Source organism: Microcaecilia unicolor, unplaced genomic scaffold (assembly GCF_901765095.1).
Source record: "Microcaecilia unicolor unplaced genomic scaffold, aMicUni1.1, whole genome shotgun sequence".
In the NCBI taxonomy this organism is placed as follows: domain Eukaryota; kingdom Metazoa; phylum Chordata; class Amphibia; order Gymnophiona; family Siphonopidae; genus Microcaecilia; species Microcaecilia unicolor.
This window is the reverse complement of record NW_021963441.1, coordinates 56,393-63,252: the sequence shown is the minus strand read 5'-3', so window position 1 is coordinate 63,252 and position 6,860 is coordinate 56,393.

Below are 6,860 nucleotides of genomic sequence, written 5' to 3'. Positions count from 1 at the left end.
CCTAGTATTTTTGGAAAGCGTGAACAGACGCTTCACATCTACCTGTTCAACTCCACTCATTATTTTATAGACCTCTATCATATCTCCCCTCAGCTGCCTTCTCTCCAAGCTGAAGAGCCCTAGCTGCTTTAGCCTTTCTTCATAGGGAAGTCGTCCCATCCCCTTTATCATTTTTGTCGCCCTTCTCTGCACCTTTTCTAATTCCACTATATCTTTTTTGAGATGCAGCGACCAGAATTGAACACAATATTCGAGGTGCAGTCGCACCATGGAGCGATACAAAGGCATTATAACATCCTCATTTTTGTTTTCCATTCCTTTCCTAATAATACCTAACATTCTATTTGCTTTCTTAGCCGCAGCAGCATACTGAGCAGAAAGTTTCAACATATCATCAACGACAACACCTAGATCCCTTTCTTGGTCATGACTCCTAACGTGAAACCTTGCATGACGTAGCTGTAATTCGGGTTCCTCTTTCCCACATGCATCAATTTGCACTTGCTCACATTAAATGTCATCAGCCATTTAGACACTCAGTCTCCCAGTCTTGTAAGGTCCTCTTGTAATTTTTCACAATCCTCCCGCGATTTAACGACTTTGAATAACTTTGTGTCATCAGCAAATTTAATTACCTCACTAGTTACTCCCATCTCTAGGTCATTTATAAATATGTTAAAAAGCAGCGGTCCCAGCACAGACCCCTGGGGAACCCCACTAACTACCCTTCTCCATTGAGAATAATGACCATTTAACCCTACTCTCTGTTTTCTATCTTTTAACCAGTTTTTAATCCACAATAGAACACTACCTCCTATCCCATGACTCTCCAATTTCTTCTGGAATCTTTCATGTGGTACTTTGTCAAACACCTTCTGAAAATCCAGATACAAAACCGGCTCACCTTTATCCACATGTTTGTCCACCCCTTCAAAGAAATGTAGTAGATTGGTGAGGCAAGATTTCCCTTCTCTAAATCCATGTTGACTTTGTCTCATTAATCCATGCTTTTGAATATGCTCTGTAATTTTGTTCTTAATAATAGTCTCTACCATTTTGCCTAGCACCGACATCAGACTCACCGGTCTATAATTTCTCGGATCTCCTCTGGAACCTTTTTTAAAAATCGGCGTTACATTGGCCACCCTCCAGTTTTCCGGTACCACACTCGATTTAAAGGATAAATTACATATTTCTAACAATAGCTCTGCAAGCTCATTTTTCAGTTCTATCAGTACTCTGAGTAGGGTTACTATATGTCCGGATTTACCCGGACATGTCCCCTTTTTGAGGACATGTCCGGGCAACGGAGCGGGTTTTGCCAATCTGCCCATTTGTCCGGATTTCTGGACAAACGGGCAGAAAGCTAGCCTCCCTTCCCCTTACTTACTACTGCCCTGGTGGTCTAGTGACCTCTTCTGCCTTTGGGGCAGTCAATACCCCCCTCTTTCCTGCCCGGAGCGCTGCCCTGCATGCACCCTTCCTGTTCGTGATCTCAGCGCCGATTCAAAATGGCCGCCGAGAGTTGAAGTGACCTCGCGAGACTTCAACTCTCGGCAGCCATTTTGAATCAGCGCCGAGATCAGGAACAGGAAGGATGCATGCAGGGCAGCGCTCCGGGCAGGAAAGAGGGGGCTCTTTCCTGCTCCGAAGAGGTCACTAGAACACCAGGGCAGTAGTAAGGTAAGGGGAGGGGGGTGATGGGGAGGGGGAGGGGGAGTGACGGGGTGTGTGACAGGGGGAAGGGGAAAATGTGACAGGAGGCGGAGTGAGGGCGTGAAAGGGGGCGGGGCAGGGTGTGTGGTGGGGCGGGGCATGTGGCCGGCCTTCCCTCAAGTCCCGCCCTCTGATGTAACTTCCGCAAGGACGGGACTTGAGGGAAGGCCGGCCAACGACGAAGTGAGTTTTCTTCTCTCAGACGCGAGGCACCGCCGCTTGGAGGTTTTTAAAAAATGCTAGGTCAGGTGAGGTGCCGGCGGTCGGGTGGCAGAAGAGGGTCGTTTGGCGGGTCGGGAAGGGGGGAGCTCAGACGGGAGGGGTCTCAGGTGGCTGGAGGGAGTGGGAGCAGCAGGGGAACGAGAAGACTCGTGTCACGGGACATGGGGGGAGGGCAGGGGGGATAGGAGGGTCGCTGGACATGGGGTGGATGGGGAGGGGGCTTCTGGACATAGGTGGATGGCAGGGGCGGGCAGGGAGGACAGGAGTGGCGCTGAACATGGGTGGATGGCAGGGGAGGGTGTTTCTGGACATAGGTGGAGGGCAGGGGGCACAGGAGGGTCGCTGGACATGGGGTGGATGGAGGGGAGGGGGCTTCTGGACATAGGTGTATGGCAGGGGCGGGCAGGGAGGACAGGAGGGGCGCTGAACATGGGGTGGATGGAGGGGAGGGGGCTTCTGGACATAGGTGGATGGCAGGGGCGGGCAGGGAGGACAGGAGGGACGCTGGACATGGGTGGATGGCAGGGGAGGGGGGTTTCTGGACATAGGTGGAGGGCAGGGGGCACAGGAGGGTTGCTGGACATGGGTAGATGGCAGGGGAGGGGGGTTTCTGGACATAGGTGGATGGCAGGGGAGGGCAGGGGACACAGGAGGGTCACTGGACATGGGTGGATGGCAGGGGAGGGCACAGGGTACAGGGGGGGTTGCTGGACATGGATGGCAGGGGGGACAGGAGGGTCGCTGGACATGGGTGGATGGCAGGGGAGGGGGTTTCTGGATATAGGTGGAGGGCAGGGGGCACAGGAGGGTCGCTGGACATGGGTGGATGGCAGGGGAGGGCATAGGGGATGGGGGGTTGCTGGACATGGATGGCAGGGGCGCAGGAGGGTTGCTGGATATGGGTGGATGGCAGGGGAGGGGGGTTTCTGGACATAGGTGGAGGGCAGGGGGCACAGGAGAGTTGCTGGACATGGGTGGATGGCAGGGGAGGGGGTTTCTGCACATAGGTGGAGGGCAGGGAGGACAGGAGGGGCGCTGGACATGGGTGGATGGCAGGGGAGGGGGGTTTCTGGACATAGGTGGATGGCAGGGGAGGGGACAGGGGGGTTGCTGGACATAGATGGCAGGGGGGACAGGAGGGTCGCTGGACATGGGTGGATAGCAGGGGAGGGGGGTTTCTGGACATAGGTGGAGGGCAGGGGGCACAGGAGGGTCACTGGACATGGGTGGATGGCAGGGTAGGGGGTTTCTGGACATAGGTGGATGGCAGGAGAGAGCGGGGGGCACAGGAGGGTCGCTGGACATGGGTGGATGGAGGGGAGGGGGTCTCTGGACATAGGTGGATGGCAGGGGAGGGCAGAGGGGACAGGGGGGGTTGCTGGACATAGATGGATGGCAGGGGGGACAGGAGGGTCGCTGGACATGGGTGGATGGAGGAGAGAGAAGAAATGCTGGACATGGATGGAGGTGAGGGAAGAGTGAGGAAGGAGATGAGGTGAGGGAAAAGGAAGAGAGGAGAAAAAGTGCACATGGATATAGAAAATAGGCAGAAGCTGGTTCCACTGGACAGTCAAGTCTGCGGAGGACCCAGCTTTTACTTACGAATATAGGGTAAGAAATGAAGAAGAAAGGCGGAAAGTAAAGAAATAAATGGAAAGGAAGCCCTGGAAACGGAGTTAAGAGGACAGATAGCAGCACAATCGGATACTGAGCCAGCATGATCAGAAAAACAAAGTCACCAGACAACAAGGTAGAAAAAACTATTTTATTCAGGATTTATTAATTGGAATATGTCAGTTTTTGGAAATGTGCATCTGTGAAATTTTTCATGTAAGTTTTAATTTTTGTAGCATTGCTGCATGCTGAGTCTGACTTCTTGAGGTAACTTTCCAGTTCAGTATTTTGCATTCATGGGTTTTTCAGGTGTGATCAAGGAAGGTGCAGTATTCTGCTAGCATATAGTTTGCAGCCCTTTTTGTTTTTGTTTTTTTTCACTAGGTTGTGCACTGGTGTTTTAGAGTCTGGTGTAATTACAGTTGCCTTTCCACGCCACGCATAAGGTTCTAGCTCGTCCTGTCCTTGGAATTAGTGCTGTTTATGGTTTGTTAAGGTTATGAGTGTGTTTTTGCCAGTGCTTTTTTTGTGCCGGTACGCGGCGGAACAGCGTACCGGCACCTTTTTTTTCAGGTCCCGCTCCCGTCCATTTAATTTTGCCGGTCGCGATTCACCTCTCTCCCCTGCCCTCCCCTCCATGCCAGCAATTCTCTCTCCCCTGCCCTGCATGTCCGACATGTCCCCTCTCTCCCCTGCCCTCCCCTCTCCAAGTTGCGACGAACCGGCCGGCGGTGAAGACAGCGCTACTCACTGAGGCAGGCACGCAGAAGACGCAGCAGGGCGCGCGCAAGCAGGTTCGTCTTCTCCTCTGATCTCGCGTTGCTTCCCTCTCAGCCTTCGAGGGCGGGACGCACTGAGAGGGAAGCAACGCGAGATCAGAGAAGACAAACCTGCTTGCGCGCGCCCTGCGTCTTCTGCGTGCCTGCCTCAGTGAGTAGCGCTGTCTTCACCGCCGGCCGGTTCGTCGCGATTTGGAGAGGGGAGGGGAGGGCAGGGGAGGGAGTCGACATGCTGGGCATGGAGGGCAGGGGAGGGGAGAGAGAAGTGCTGGACGTGGAGGGGAGGGCAGGGGGAGAGGATACATGCTGGACATGGGCAGGGGAGAGAGGAGAATCACTGGGCATGGCATGGGTGGCTGGAGGGGGGCAGGGGGAGAGGAGGGTTGCTGGACATGGGTGGATGGAGTGGAGGGCAGGGGGAGAAAAGAAATGCTGGACATGGATGGAGGTGAGGGAAGAGAGTGAGGAAGGAGATGAGATGAGGGAAAAGGAAGACAGGAGAAAAACTGCACATGGATGTAGAAAATAGGCAGAAGCTGGAACCACTGGACAGTCAAGTCTGCGGAGGACCCAGCTTTTACATACAGATGTAGGGCAAGAAATGAAGAAGAAAGGCGGAAAGTAAAGAACTAAATGGAAAGGAAGCCCTGGAAACAGAGTTAAGAGGACAGATAGCAGCAGAATCAGATACTGAGCCAGCATGATCAGAAAAACAAAGTCACCAGACAACAAAGGTAGAAAAAAATCATTTTATTTTCATTTTAGTGTCTGGAATATGTCCAATTTGAGAATTTACATCTGCTGTCTTATTTTGCACTGGGTATACTGGAGCTGTAACAGCTTACAGAAATTATTTATAATGAAAAAAAATCACATTAGTTTTTTCTCTATACTAGTATAATATTTTCAATGATGTCACGGTCTGTGCCCTGAAGAGCACAGGTACAAATCAAAGTAGGGTATACACAAAAAGTAGCACATATGAGCTATCTTGTTGGGCAGACTGGATGGACCGTGCAGGTCTTTTTCTGCCGTCATCTACTATGTTACTATGTTTATATGCGCTATGGCTGGTATAAGGGGTGTGGCTAATGTGGGTGTGGTTATAATAGGGGTGGAGTCATATGTGGTGACTCCGCCCACAATGAGTACCGGCACCTTTTTTTCTACAAAAAAGGCACTGGTTTTTGCACACGTTTGTGTATAGTGCTTTGCAGTGGAGAGATTGTGTGTTGGCCTTAATAAGGTGGCACCAAGCATCGGTGTAGAGCCTAAATCATGACACACTATCTCTAAAAGGGTGTTTTGTGGCTCTACATGAGAATTGTGATATTATGATCCCTTGCTAGCTTCATATTGATAATCTGCATTTTCCGTATGGCTGGTATATTGGTGTATAAGTTATTAATTGTGACTTTATTTTTTTACTTTTTTTCTGTGTGTTGTCAGACAATTATGGATGACAGAGTCGGAGTCTTCTTGAGTAAGAGAGTTGTGGTATATATTTTAAACAATTTTAATACCTTGGTGGTCTATATGTTTTTATATTGTACATTATATTTTACATATCACTTTATTTTATTGTATATCTTTTCATTTCATTTTTATTTTATTGCATATATGGGTTACAGAGTAACAGGGGAATTTGAAAGTACTGAATCTTTTCTTAATATTTTTTCTTTATTCTCCTTTGTTATGAGAATTGGAACTACTAATTGTAGTGGACTTGAACTGAATAATTTCTGGGGAGGGGAGGTTTCATGATAGCATTGTGCTTATTATTTCAATCAGTTTTTTGTACAAGTTTAGCTTCATTTGTCTTTATTTGAAATTTCATAAATAAAAAAAATGTTCTAAAAATGGAATAATCTTATCAATGGGGTGGAGCTAGGGTGGGGGCGGGCTACAGTGGGGGTGGGGCTATGGTGGGTGGGGCTAGGATGGGGCCCCACCAAATTGGTCTGCATAGGGCCCCGCACTTGCTAAGACTGGCCCTGGCTCTCCATTCCTTTTCTAATAATTTCTAACATTCTATTTCCTTTCTTAGCCGCCGCAGCACACTGAGCAGAAGTTTTCAACGTTTTATCAACGATGACTCCCAGATCCCTTTATAGGTCTGTGACTCCTAACGCGGAACCTTGCATGACATAGCTGTAATTTGGGTTCCTCTTACCCACATGCATCACTTTGCAGTTGTCAACATTGAATTTCATCTGCCACGTGGACACCCAATCCCCCAGTCTCGTGAGATCCTCCTGTAATCTTTCACACTCCTCCTGCGACTTGATGACCCTGAAAAACTTTGTGTCATCTGCAAATTTAATTACCTCACTAGTTACTCCCATCTCTAGGTCATTTATAAATATGTTAAAAAGCAGCGGTCCCAGCACAGACCCCTGAGGGACCCCACTAACTACCCTTCTCCATTGAGAATACTGACCATTCACTCCTTCTCTCTGCTTCCTATCGTTAGCATAAGCATAAGCACCGCCACGCTGGGAAAAGACCAAAGGTCCATCAAACCCAGCA